Below are 15,621 nucleotides of genomic sequence, written 5' to 3' on the forward strand. Positions count from 1 at the left end.
ATCACAGTAAAGGCTTCTTGTTTTTACTTGTTGAATTTTATTCATTCAAAAGAAAAAAGTTCATTTGCTTCACTTAATTCTTATTTCATTCCAGATATCTCGAAATTATATGGGTTTTGAACATATTCCAATCTCCAATGCATTTCGAGCGGGTAGTCCGCTCTTCATCAGGGAGTGCATTCTAAAATAGATACAATGCAACCAATGAATTCAGGTTCAACACAAAAATATACATATTAGAGGTACATTAATGCAAAAAACATCACTCCATAGTAAACAACACATCTGTGATGCAATGTGACTAGTATGTTGGATTGACCTTATAACCCAAGTGGCAAACGTGCTATATGAAAATGTTACAGCTGGTCAAACTACTCACGTAATCAGATTAGTTGAGTTTGGGGTAAATCTGAAAAAAGTTAAAAGTGCGTGTCAGACGAATAAAAGGGCTGACATTTAGAAAAGAGCTCGACTCGCGCTTCGAAAATGAACAAAGCGCTTCAGAAAAAGGCTGCGTAACGCTTTCAGGACTTCTTACCTGAATGAAGATGAAAAACGCGCGTTCAGTGAATTGTCCGGTACACCGTGAGCGGTGATGTTAGTAGCGATCGGGTTGCCGATTTAAACACGGGTGTTTGAGTAAATAGTAGACATAGTAAGACGGACTAGGGTTAATCAGTCACGTGATAAAGAGCCAAATGGTGGCGGCCATCTTAAGGTGGTAGGATACCTTAGGAGCAACCTTAAACTTATCTTAAATAAATCACTAAACCTGGAAAACTTTTTTCTAAAACTGGTGGTTGTGCGCTTGTCCTACTTGCTACTTCGTGAGTGAACCACTACTAAACAGGGTGAGCGAGGCAATATTCAGAATTACACTTCCTTCAAATGCGGTCTAATAACCTTGCAGCAGCTACTCAAGAATTGTCTAATGAGTTAATAGCTGAAATAGATATGGCCTAGCTTTTCATCTGCATCACAAGTGCATTCTGCTACCAATTGAAAGTACTTCTGAACAACAGGTTGGGCCCTATACCATAACTAAATTGCAAAGTGCATGGTGTACTACAATATATCAATCAAAAATCACAATTGACAACACTTGTGGATTTTTAGAACTGTCATCGTTGGTGTGGTCTTCCCCCAAACGTTTGCTTTCTCCTCTCCTGTTTTCTGGAATTCGTTTTTATTGGTATTAGGACTTACCACTGGTAACCAGCGCGAACATGCTTGTGCTCTCTCTCTAAAACATTGTAAGATTGGCCTATACCTGATTGGCACATAACATTTCTATTTAAACCCCTAGATATTTCCAGGGCCTGCACATTAAATGTTACTAGTGGGCCTGCAGCATTAATTGTGCCACCACCTAAAGAACCTCTTTGAAACATGTCTCAGACCTTCTTTTGCAGCTGCAGGGCAGTTTTTAAACGGCCAATTTGATCTAGCAAAATAATCCGTTTGCCAGGCATGGATCTCCCTTTTTCATACATATAACTCACCCCTATGGGAGACCCTAAACAGCCCACAGGGCAGAGTGCATTGTATTTAAAAGGTGAGACATGTGGTTTTTTAGTTTTACATGTAATGGTAATGAAAAACTCCCAAATTCTATTTTTGCTACTTTGTGGACTACCTCTCCCATAGGATAACATTTTGTAACCTTATTGAATTCAATAAGTGTCAACAACATATTAGATTGGGAATAAGTAGAAATGTCATTGTGGGGGTAAAATTAATTGTAATGTTAAACCCACTGTAACGATAAGTTCAGATTTTAAGTAACAAACTGGAAAATGTAATTTTTACAAAGTTGGCAGTTTCTTGTCCCAACCATTTGGTGGCTGCACCCTGTTTCCTGGGGCACATGAATGTAAATAGCTCAGCAGTTGGCCTTAGTGTATTTCTCCCAGACAGCAAGACAAGTGGCGACTAGGTGTTGGTAGGATGGATCATCATGCCAGGATGGGTGGGACAGGGTGTTCTTAGGCCCACTTACTTTTCAAAGGACTGCCTCCAGCACACTCACAAAGGAACTTAACACCAGTCTATTGCCGCCCGATTTCTTGGATCCTTGGCAGTGGAAGGGAAGAACTTTCCCAAACCAGACATGGGGGTTGCCAGGATGTCACCCCCTACTTCAATGGCTGGAACCAGGTATCAATATTGGACTTCCAGAACCCCTTCTTCAAAACATTCTTGAACATGTGGAAGATTCAGAATGACTGCCTGTTGCCCTGCTTGTTAGAAGTACTGCCCTGCATAGGGAAGGGCTGCCTTGCTGTCCTGCAGACTGAAGGATTGGACCTTTTCCTTGAACCCAGGACGTCAAGTGCTAGTTGGCTCACCTCCTGTGTGAGACGCAGGGACATAAAAAGCTCTAGAGACCTTGAACCCTGCACCTGGCTTATGCTGGTGTGTATCTTGACCCCTGAGTGGTGCCCATCCAGTCCTGGATTCTTGGTTGTGGTGTTGAAGGTGTTGCTCCTGAGTAACCCTAAAAGTTGGGACTTAATATACTTGTCACTACAAAGGGGCCTGAAAATTGACAGAAGATTAGTTTCTACCTGTCTGCCGATCTTGCCAAGGTGAATCGCCAGGCGGCCCGGCTTCACATTAGCTGACTCTATGTTCTTCTCCGCAGCAGCAAATCCTCTTCTTCAAGACCTCCAAGCAACCATATCCCTCCTTTTGGAGCCTTTGTCAGCTAAAGCCTGCAGCCTTGTCCTGCCTGAGATTTTTGACTTCCAAAAAAGTGACAAAGTTCAAAGGTAGGAATCTTCACTGCAACTCCACCCAGTGGCTCCCCGAAGACGACAACGCCTCCTCAGATATCGCCGGCTGCTTTTCCCATCTGAACCTCACCTTCTCAGGAACTTTTCTTCAAAAGGTTTTCCAAGCCCAAAGATAAGACAAGACCGATCCACCTCATGTAGCAGAACCATCACAGTCGGAGTCGGCCTAAACTGACTTTGCCCTGGTTTCGTGTGACCAGATACCTGTGGTTAGCCCTCTGACCTAATAGGTGTTATTTTACATTTAAAATTGTGAAAATCCATAACTTCGGTTCTACTGATTGGATTTATTTGTTTTGGTGTCATTTTATTTAATAAAATTTATTCTATTTTTTCTAAATTGGTTTGGAGTTTTTCTTGTGTTGTGTTTTCAATTTGTTACTGTTTGTGTGCTACATAACTACTTTACAATTTGCCTCTAAGTTAACCCTGACTGCTTTTGTGCCAGGCTACCAGAGGGTTAAGCACCTGTTCAATTCAATTAAAAAAAACTTTATTGCGCCTGTTATAGCCATAAAAGCACATTAAATTTACATCAGTTACAAATCCAAGCTAGATTAAAGTTACAAGATCATAACGTACATTGGCATCTAGGCATGAATAAAAGATAATACCATTGATTAGGGATGTAGGATCATCATTATGGGAATTTCATGAATTTAAAACATACAATTAAAATATAAATTAAGTATAAAAATTCATAAAATTCTAAAACTCCCGTGGTCGACATCCGATCCCAAAATACATACTACTAAATCTCATTCTGGTTTACCTCCGCCCACCTCGGACTAAGATTTAGGATTCCGGAATTTAGTCATAATATCAAGTATAAAAAAGAGAAGGTGCTATGAATTACTTGCGGTCTGCTCCAATTTTAGCAAATTCCTTCGTATTGGCCACATAGAAAACAAAAATTTTGATATTGCAACCATGTAAACTGGGTTAGTGTCTATTTTTAGGATCCTAAAAAGATCTAGATCCACTTGTGGGACACCCCCGCGCCACACGGCCACCAGCTGCTGCGTGTGCCCCTTGCCTGCCCTCGGCCTCGCTGCTGCCTCGTTTTGCCGATTGCCAGCTGGCGCCGCTGCGGTTGTTTTTGCCCTTGTTTTGTCTAACATTTGTGCCTGTTTTGTATAACTTTGGTTTTTTCCTTGTTTTGTCGAGAATTTGTGCCCGTTCTGTTTAATTTTTATTTCCCCCGTGTTGTGGTTTCCTTCCTTGTTGTCCGCCTACCTCGCCGCCCTCCGCCCTCCCTTCCCGCCACCGCCGCTTTTCCCCGCCCCTTTTTCTATTCTGTACCCTCCCCGCTCCCGCCTCCCAGCTGCTCCGCCCACCCGCGCACTTCGCCTTAAATGGCGACCGTGTGAACGCGCAGCGGTCACGCGCAGCGGGCGCGCCGATTGTGCGCCGAAGGCGCGCCAAAGGTAAGCCCGTCTACGCCCGTCCGCGCCTGGACCGCGCCCAGTGCCAGGACCCCTGGCCCACGAAGACCCCGACCGACCCGCCTGACGTACTCCACCGCCACCCTCACCGCTCTCAACACCGGCCGACTCCCAGAATGCCATCAAGCCTCTCCACGACGTACCCACGGACCCTTCAGCTGCCACGCCTGCAAGTTCACCTGCATCCGGACCTGCCTCGCACCAGCACCCACCAAGCCGAACACCAGCAGCACCCACCTCAAGTGCATCCTGCTCAACACCCGCTCCGTTCACAGACATGCCATCGAACTCTGGAACCTCCTCGACACCACAGCTCCAGACGTTGCCTTCCTCACGGAGACCTGGATGAACGCCTCTTCAGCTCCCGACATCGCCATCGCCATCCCAGAGGGCTACAAGATCGTCCGGAGGGACCGCAACGCCAACCAGATGGGAGGAGGCATCGCCATCATCCACAGGAGCACCATCCGTCTCACGACAAGCACCGACAACTCCCTGACCACCGCCGAACACCTGCATTTCCAGATCCACACCAACCCGAACACCACCTTCAGAGGCACCCTGATCTACCGACCCCCTGGACCACGCACACAATTCAGCGAGGACATCGCCGACTTCGTCAGCCCACATGCCCTCCCCTCCGCTGACTACATCCTCCTGGGAGACCTCAACTTCCATCTGGAGAACAACAACGACCGCAACACCAGCACCCTGCTCGCCAACCTCGCCAACCTGGGACTCAAGCAACTGGTGTCCACCCCCACCCACCTCGCCGGACACACACTCGACGCTGTCTTCTCATCCAGCAAGGACATCGACTTCAGCCACGCCACAGAGCTTCAATGGACGGACCACAGCTGCGTCCACTTCACCTTCAAGAAAACAACGACCCACCACCACCAGCAACAGGCCGCCCGCAGAAGCTGGAACAAGATCACAGCAGACCAGCTCGCCACCTCCCTGAGCCAGCACCCTCCTGCCAGCTCAGCGACCCCCAGCCAGGCCGCCGACAACCTCACGAAGTGGATCAGCAACTGCGCGGACGAACTCGCCCCACTGAGGACCCCGCCCAGCAGACCCGGCAGCAAGAAAGCCCCATGGTTCACCGACGAACTCAAGAGCTCCAAGAAGAACTGCCGAGCCCTCGAGAAAGTCTGGAGAAGGGAACCGACACCGGACAACAGGACCTCCTTCAAACTTGCCACCCGGAAACACCACCAGCTGATCCGCGCCGCCAAGAAAACAGCATTCAAGGACCGGTTGGACAACAACGCACACAACTGCAAGGAACTCTTCAACATCGTGAAAGAGCTTTCCAACCCCAGCGCAGGAAACAACAACATCACCCCATCGCAAGACCTCTGCAACTCCCTGGCTTCATACTTCCACAACAAGATCGCAGACATACACAACAGCTTCAACAACCAACCAACGCACACCATGACCGAACAACCACCCCCCACCACCACCCTCCACGCCTGGACCCCGATCAGCACCGAAGACACCATCCGCACGATGAACTCCATCCACTCCGGATCACCGACCGACCCCTGCCCTCACCACGTCTTCAACAAGGCCGACACTGTCATCGCACCCCACCTGCGAGACATCATCAACACATCCTTCGACACCACCATCTTCCCCGAGAGCTGGAAACACGCCGAACTTAGCGCTCTACTCAAGAAACCAACAGCGGACCCCACCGACCTCAAGAATTACCGCCCCATCTCACTCCTCCCGTTTCCAGCCAAAGTCATCGAGAAGACCGTCAACAAGCAGATGGCCGCTTTCCTCGAGACGAACGGATCCCTCGACCCCTCACAGTCCGGCTTCCGAGCCAACCACAGCACCGAGACCGCCCTCATCGCCGCCACCGATGACATCCGAGCCCTGATGGACAACGGAGAAACAGCGGCCCTCATCCTCTTAGACCTCTCCGCGGCATTCGACACGGTCTGCCACCGCACCCTAGTACGGCGCCTCAGCAACGTCGGAATCCAGGACAAGGCGCTGGAATGGATCATCTCCTTCCTCGACGGGAGAACACAGAGAGTCCGCCTACCACCGTACAAGTCAGAGGCCACCGAAGTCATCTGTGGTGTCCCCCAAGGATCATCTCTGAGCCCCACCCTCTTCAACGTCTACATGAGCCCCCTCGCGGCCATCGTACGCAAACACAACCTCAGCATAATCTCCTACGCCGACGACACCCAGCTGATCCTCTCCCTGACCAACGACCCCGCCGCCGCCAGAGCCAACCTGCACGAAGGGATGAAAGAGGTAGCCGAGTGGATGACGACCAGCCGCCTGAAACTGAACTCGGACAAGACGGAGGTCCTCATCCTGGGCTCCTCTTCCTCCGCCTGGGACGACTCCTGGTGGCCTCCCGCCCTGGGCACCGCACCCAAACCGACAGACCATGCACGCAACCTGGGCTTCATCCTGGACTCCTCCCTCTCCATGACCAGGCAAGTCAACAACGTCTCCTCGGCATGCTTCAACATCCTACGCATGCTACGGAAGATCTTCTGGTGGATCCCCACCGAGACCAGGAAGACCGTCACCCAGGCCTTCGTCACCAGCCGACTGGACTACGGCAACGCCCTCTACGCCGGTACCACCGCCAAGCTCCAGAAGAGACTCCAGCGGATCCAGAACGCCTCAGCCAGAATCATCCTCGACATCCCACGAACCAGCCACATCTCCGGACATCTGAGAGACCTTCACTGGCTCCCCGTCAACAAAAGAATCACCTTCCGCCTCCTCACCCACGCACACAAAGCCCTACACGACCAAGGCCCGAGCTACCTCAACAGCCGAGTCAACTTCTACGCTCCCAAACGCCACCTCCGATCAGCCAACCACGCCCTCGCCGCCGTCCCCCGCATCCGAAGAGCGACTACAGGAGGAAGGTCCTTCTCCTACCTGGCCGCCAAGACCTGGAACTCCCTCCATCCCGACCTGCGCCTGACCCAAGACCACCTCTCCTTCAGGAAGAAGCTGAAGACCTGGCTGTTCGAGCAGTAGCGGCTCCCCCCCCCCCCTCCCCCAGCGCCTTGAGACCCTACGGGTATGTAGCGCGCTTTATAAGTGTCACTGATTGATTGATTGATTGATAGATATTTCCCAATTCCCATGTTCCTACAAAGTTGAATAATCCATTTCTGCCTAGCTTGTTTAAATGCCACGCAGAAGAACATTACATGAACCATAGTTTCTTCCTCCACATGGCAGCCGGACAAAGGCACTTAGATACTCCCGACCACTTATTTGTGATCACGTATAGCGGTAGAGTTCCATATCTAAATTGCAGAAACAACTTCTTCGCTAACGTTGGTTGTATAGAATCCAACACCTGCTCAAATTCATAATGACACTTAAAGTCCAGAAACCCATAAGTTAAGCTCGTGGAATTAACTGACTGCAGGATTTTAGTAAATTTATACTCTTTTAGTGCACTGGCCAAAATTTTGATATTGCAACCATGTAAACCGGGTTAGTGTCTATTTTTAGGATCCTAAAAAGATCTAGATATTTCCCAATTCCCATGTTCCTACAAAGTTGAATAATCCATTTCTGCCTAGCTTGTTTAAATGCCACGCAGAAGAACATTACATGAACCATAGTTTCTTCCTCCACATGGCAGCCGGACAAAGGCACTTAGATACTCCCGACCACTTATTTGTGATCACGTATAGCGGTAGAGTTCCATATCTAAATTGCAGAAACAACTTCTTCGCTAACGTTGGTTGTATAGAATCCAACACCTGCTCAAATTCATAATGACACTTAAAGTCCAGAAACCCATAAGTTAAGCTCGTGGAATTAACTGACTGCAGGATTTTAGTAAATTTATACTCTTTTAGTGCACTGGCCAAAATTTTCCTAGAAATGGCTGGGCAGGAAACTTCCATAGGTTCTCCCTACCAATTGCCCTACAAGAGTGCCTTACAAATAAAAGCCAGGGTATACTACCAGCCCCTAATGATGTCATTACCGCTTTTAGTCCTTCCCTATAGCAGCCCAACTCTGGAGTACTCCACAACCGCCGCCAATAAAGCAACAGGCGTGTCGAGAAAAGATCCGCAATAGGGAGGATATTTAGATCAATCCTTAGCGGTACTAATGGTGTATTTTTCGGTAGGGTCAGAATTTGTCTGATAAAATTATTTTCAGTTAGTGTGAGGGCATTAGAAGATCTATGCCCCCACAGTTCCGCCCCATATAGGCACCTGTTAATTTAGTGAATTTTGTGGTTCGTCACAATAAGGATTGTGGTTGTTGCTTGGGAAGGGTTTCACCCGTCTCAACCAATAACCTAATTTATTAAATGGGTTCTTCTACTGCTTGTGTTACAGGGGGAAACAGCGTTTACATTGCATGTGGTACAACGCATGCGATTACAACGTGGTTGTTACAACTCTAACCATTACAACGCAAGTTGTTTCTGTAACTTGCTGTAGGGGGTGCTCTAAACTAAGGAATAGTATACTTTACAATTCCAACACCTTCCCTACTGTTGGGCATGATGGAGTTTGAATAGTAGATTATACTATTCCTAAGTCCAGAGCGCCCCCTACAGCAAGTCGTAGAAACAACTGCGGAGGTAATGGTATTCGATGTACAATGCGGTCGTTGTGAAGACCGCGTTGTAATCGCATGCCTTGTGCCGCAAGGGATGTAACATCGCATATTTGTTACAGGTGTACGCAGCATAAATTGAGGTATTTATCAGTGGCGGCTGGTGAGATTTGAAAGTGGTGGGGCTGCAAATTTTTGGCGTAGAATGGCGCGCGAGCGAGCCCGAACCACCTAAGGAGGGTTCGGGGGGGGTTGAAAAATTAGCCGCCAAATGGTGGATTTTCAAGACTTTTGGAAGCCATTGTGCTTAACAGAAACAGGCCACTGCCTCCCCTAAAACAATCATCAGTTCCGAGGCCTCATGAATAAACCATTCTAAATTGCAATAAACCACAATTAATTTTAACAATGTTGCATAAATAGGTTAGATCTGTCTACTGACCAAGTGACTACTTGAGATAAAATGGCATTCAAGGTAGCCCATCAGAGTAAAATGCCTACTTTTTCCACATAGAATTGAATCTCATATTGGTTAGTGTTCATTTTTTGGAACTCAATAGCATGCATAAAGGCACCATGTATAAACAAAAAACACATAAGCATACAGAGATAAAATATATACATGCATGCAACACATGTTTCCCCTACCTGTGCTTGTCTGTTTCCTTTATGAATCATTTGTTCAAAGCCAAGTACACAGGAGGTGAATGAAATCTTCATATGATATAATTGGCTACAGATAGAAATATTCATTTGAAGAAAAAAATAATTAAATCTTATAGACTGTCAACCAAACTTTGCTATACAGTTGAAACACGAAACGTAAATATCCCTCACCCCAAAGCCAATTGTTCAAACGGTAATGTAGAATGCTTTATATAGATTTACATTTAAACAATAAAGCATGGTAAAATCCTTTCAAAAATATTTATAAGGAGCAGGAAGATGACCAAAACCTTTGTGTAGAGAATGTTTAATAGTACAAGAAGTATGTTTTATATACTTTAAATTTAAATACTTTGTACATCACTGCTAAAGTGTCTGGTTAACCAGTATTTTAAAAAACTTGTATATTTACATGAAATATGTATTGGTGCATGGAAGAAACATAACTTTCTCAAAGTTGTATGAGTTCACACATTTATATTATCTAACATCCATGAGGCCACCAACAAAATATTACTAGTAGATAACTCTATATGTTCCAACAAGAAAACAAACATGGTTATATCATTTATGAAAGTGAAATGAGCCAACATTCAGACTCCTTGCATGCAAATATAAGTGCTCCCTTACAGATGTTGCATCACTGCAGATGGCAATTCGAATCAGATTCTGCTAAACTAATGGAGTTGATGAACATGAAGTGCTGCTGCCTTAAAATAATTGTTTGAATTTTCTTATGGTGTGTTGAGTATTGAGTATGAGGTAATGAGTCATGAGTAGATCTAAAGATATGCAATAGTGTCAAACCTAGTATGCTCTTCGGTTCAGAAATGAACCCTATCATTATAAATGAAGTAATATTATTAACAAATCCACTCAGTATCAGTCCATGATGGTCAGTGGTAGAGATCCTTAAAAAAATACGTCCAGGATTCTACAGGCCTCTACCACACAGCAACACTACAGTGCAGTGTATCAGTTTGTAATTAGGAAAAGAGCAAACAAACTACAGCTTCATCTAACGAATAGCCAGAAGAAAATTGTTATTCCTAAAGGGCACTGCATTACAGCAAAAGTTTGTAAATCAAGACTGTATTCAGGACTGACTATAATACCTGGATCAGGACTGACTATAAAGATGAAACCAATAAACAATATCCTGTAATTCTTACAAGACCGACTGTAGCCCAGTATGCACCATCTTGAAGTATGTAATGGAAGGTGCATGATATCAGTGTGTCATGCTATAGTTTGTAAGTTAATGCAAAGCTTGCCAGAATGTAGGATATTCACAAAACTGGGGCATGTTTGCTGGGGAACTTTGTAAAAAGGTTGAGAGAGAGGTGCATTAACTAATAACCTGAAACAACACTAAGCTTATGTGGCTTTATAATGATATGTCTGAATTACTCTCAAGTCATGCAAGGTACTGAAACATAAATTTAACACATGGTGCATTTGCTTTCATAAGTATCTGGACCTGCAGTATACTTGAATGGCTGCTTGCAATACAAAGTAAACAAAAACTATATTTGTTAGCACCAATGATTCACAGCATCACGTGCATTTCTATGGTTTCCATTTGTATAGAAAGTTTGCACGCCGTTCTTTATTGTGAGCAAACCTTTCAATCGTTCTCTTGTTAAAATCTGGAATCTGATTTATTAGTTCTTTTTCCATTGACAGCATGGCCAATGCATTAAGTCGAGCTTGGGTCATTGTGTTCCTTAAAAATGTTTTTATCCTTTTCAGTGTGGAAAAGCACCTTTCAGCCTCAGATGTTGTCATAGGTGTCGTAATGACAATTCTCAGCAATTTAAGAGTCTCACAAAAAGAAGTATGCAAGTTGTTTTGACATAAGAATATATATAAAGCCATGGCACCACCGGTAGCCTGCTGAAAGTCCTGTCTTCCATACAGGATTGATAGTTCAGTGCGCAATTGTGACTTAATTAGCATTGGATATGCTTCCACTGTTTCATTAAGTGCTGCAGTAGGAACATTTTTGCTATGTTTTTGAAACAGGCCACTATCCAGTAGTGTTGCACTGACTAGATGCCTTGTAAATGCAAAGCGCTCCTTGGCATGCACCACAATAATGTCGCATACTTCCTTTCCTCCCTGATTCAAGGTGTTTATCTGTAGTTTGCGGTTTGTAAATCGAGAATCATCTGGCAATTCAGAGTCCAAATTATCAATGGATTCTCGTACTTTGTTGATGCTGATCATAAAGGCAGAAATGTTTTTTTGGGCAGATACAGTATCAATGTCTCGTTTTTGTAATTGCTCATACAACATATTGACGTGTGGCATTATATAGTGGAACAAATAAAGAAAAAAAAGAAACTCCCTGTCTTCCAGAGTCCTGGTAAAGCCCTTAGCTTCACACACAGAAGTGGAATCAAATGTACGGTCTTCTGTAATAGATTTCATGCATTCTAAAAGGTCACCCCTGTGTTTGTGAATTATATTGACAGCTCGGATGTCGAAGTTCCAGCAAATTGCAGACCCTCTAGGTATTCTTTTTGCCACTATCTGTTGAAGCACTTCAGTCCGTTTTGGCGAACGGGAAAAAAAAGCAGTAATACCACCCAACTCTTTAAAGAAAATTCTGCATCTGGTTATTTTTGAAGCAGCCTGTTCCATGATTAGACTTAGTTGGTGGGCATAGCAATGGACATAGTGCGCATTTGGATAGATGTCTCTGATCTTTTTTTGAACCCCACCAGAGGCACCACACATGACACTGGCACCATCATAGCTCTGAGCAATTAGCTTCTCTTTACCACTGTGCTTTGGGAAAATATGTTCAAGTTCATTAAGAATAGATGCTGAAATTGTATCTGCAGTTGAATCTTTAAGATTCGAAAAGCACCAAAATCTTTCTACTACCTTATTTATATTTATTTTTTATTTTTTCAATTTGTAGGGCGCAACAGCTACCCAAAAAGGGTTTCCCGGCGCCTAGACACAGCTAGTTTGAGGGCAGAAAAAAGGGGGAAAAGGCTGTTGAGAGTTATTGTTCAAACAGCCAGGTCTTAACAAGCTTTCTGAACCTGAAGTAATTTTCTTCCTTCCGGATGCAGGGGGGGAGCGTGTTCCAAAGGGAGGGTCCCACATGGGCAAAGGATCTGCCACCTGTTCTCGCCCGTTTGAATCTCGGTACGCAGAAACAGGCTGCCGTCTGTGACCGAAGGTTTCGCTTGGGAGTGTAGAGGTGGGCGAGGGTTTGAAGATATTTGGGATACCTTGGAATTGCCATCAATGTAGCGGAAAACAAGTACTGACTGCGTCTTGGTAGAGACATCAGTTGTATCATTGGCCTGGATAGCTACGTAATCAGTGCTTCTTATTTGCTGTACAATAATTTCTTTTGTTACCTCCAGCATACAGTCAAGCAACTCATTCTGGATTGTCTTGGAAGTGCCTTTAAATACAGTTGCACTTTTTAAGTGCGCTTCCATTGCACTGTCTATACTGGACACAAAATCAACCAGCCCTCTGAAGACACCAGGATTTTGGGAATGTTCAGTTTCATCGTGGCCGCGCAATGCCAATTCAAAAGCTCCACAAAATTTTACACAGTCAATCAGTTTGGATAATATATAATGGTTCTTATCAACCTCCTCATTGTGTTTCATTACCCCCTTGCGGTAGGCTTCATTTAACTGTAGTGCAATATTTGATTTTCCAAACAAAGACAACTTTAATACATTGGTCAAGTGGGCTTCACTGGAATCATGTCTCTTTATTTTTTCTGCCAGATGTTTAAGGTCAGTAACTCCTGTTTTAGTCCAGCTAACTTCACCCCCAAAGACCAAGCAGGGGAAACAGAACAAGGCATTCTTAGAAGAGCTGGCAGTTAACCACTCCATTTTATCAAACCAGCTCCGTGAAAATCTACGTGTGTAACCCTTGCCCCGGTCTTTTGTAGACTGTTCAATGTTTATTTCAGGTTTATCAGGTCCAAGTCCTTTCACCCGAAGTTTATCTTCCTGTGTCATTCCCAAAAATGGTTTTGTGAGTAAACTGTCAACTGTGTTCATTTTGACAAACAATAAAATGAACAGTTCAAAGAAAGCCTAAACTAGATTATAGATGTATCACCTAACAGAGGTCACCCACTTTCCTTGTGCTTATCAAACTATCTCTTGATTTCCTGTTGGTGCCTGTAGAAAACCTTTCTGCCGGTTTCCTCTCTGCTGCCTGTAGTTTCTTTTGATAAACTATCTGTTGATTTTCTCTGGTACCTGTTGAAAAGCTTTCTGCTGGTTTCCTCTCTGCTGCCTGTAGTTTCTTTGATAAACTATCTGTTGATTTCCTCTGCCAGTTGCTTGTCGAACTATCTGTTGATTTCCTCCCTGGTGCTTGTCAAGCTATCTGTTGATTTTCTCTGGTACCTGTTGAAAAGCTTTCTGCTGGTTTCCTCTCTGCTGCCTGTAGTTTCTTTGATAAACTATCTGTTGATTTCCTCTGCCAGGTGCTTGTCGAACTATCTGTTGATTTCCTCCCTGGTGCTTGTCAAGCTTTCTGTTGATTTTCTCTGGTACCTGTTGAAAAGCTTTCTGCTGGTTTCCTCTCTGCTGCCTGTAGTTTCTTTGATAAACTATCTGTTGATTTCCTCCCTGGTGCTTGTCAAGCTATTTGTTGATTTTCTCTGGTGCCTGTTGAAAAGCTTTCTGCTGGTTTACTGTCCGCTGCCTGTTAAACTATCTGTTGATTTCCTTCCTGGTGCCTGTGAAAAGGTAAAAAGGACGTAAGCTTTGAGAATAGTGTCCACTGGATACACAGCAGAAACTACTGAACAGCTTGAACATTTTGAAAGCAGCTGTTAATTTCACATTTGCATCAAAACCAGATGCCCCAACGCCACATGGACTGCGGTGTGTAGGTTTCTCAGTAATATAGGGTGAAATGCATTCTTATAGGTTTCATGTACATTGACGTTGGGGTCGGTGGTGGAAGCATATGAAATAATATAGGCAGTAACGGAGTAGTGCTCTGTGGCACTTCTCCTGAGACATGGTGGACCTGCACCACAATTGAAACCTACAGTCCTGTATATACTCAGACTAGAGGGTGAAAAAACAGTTGAAAACAGAATATCCTGGGGGTTCTTGCATGCTTAATGCACCTTGCATAGGGCCTTTTTAGGTTTCATTACATCAGTGTACTGCAGTCACCTCGCCAGCCTTAGTGTCAAAATCTCAATTGCCTGCATTTAGGTGTAGAAATGTAAACAGACATGCTAAAGTATATTCAACAATTTCCATGTCATCACATTCAATACTGCTTTAAAGCTGTCTGAATAATTTTCAGTAGTAGCTTCTTCCCTATCGTGCTTTCCATTAACATACACCTATCACAAAATGAACAGTTTCACTAAGTTAACAATCATGGCCTAGATGTATCAAGCCGTTTGCGATTCGCAAAGGCCGGAATTTGCAGAATTCCGGCGTTTGCGTATCGCAAACTGTCTTTTTGCATGCAACAACAATTCGCAAAATAAGTAATCACAAAAATTAGCGATTCCTTATTTTTCTTTAGCATTTAAGGAATCACAATTTTGCGATTCCTTAAATGCTATGTTTGCAGCATTTTGGAATTGTGAATTTAGGTTAAGAAATCGCAAATTACCACCAACTTGTAGTTGGTGGTAATTTGCGACTTCTTTTAAAAATGCACAATTTGGCATTTGTGAAGGTGGCATGAGACGCACATACATGCCCATCAGCATGCTTCCAGAAATCCACCTTATGTACTTTTAGACAGAGACCGTCCAACTCTTTCAACAGGAACTGGAATGAGGCACAAGCACAACACCTTAAATAACGTCAAACTCATCTATCTAATCTTTTAATACACCCAGCACATGCCCTGTCACTTGTATTTTGGAGACTAGTGGGCCTTTCTGAGTGTAGTTTAGTTGGAAGAAGGGATGCTACTGTAATTGACAATCACAGTATCTGGGATAAAGTTAAACCTACAGCAATATAGTCGGCCACATTAATTACAACCCAGACTGCGCCAACAAGGCCCCAAGAGAGGCCTGGGCTGTCAGATGCATTAACGCTTACACGTGCCCAGCCCAGTACCTCACGAACCAGATCCAAAACAGGTTATTAGAAAGCTTT

Source organism: Lissotriton vulgaris, chromosome 5 (genome assembly GCF_964263255.1).
Source record: "Lissotriton vulgaris chromosome 5, aLisVul1.2, whole genome shotgun sequence".
Lineage (NCBI taxonomy): Eukaryota > Metazoa > Chordata > Amphibia > Caudata > Salamandridae > Lissotriton > Lissotriton vulgaris.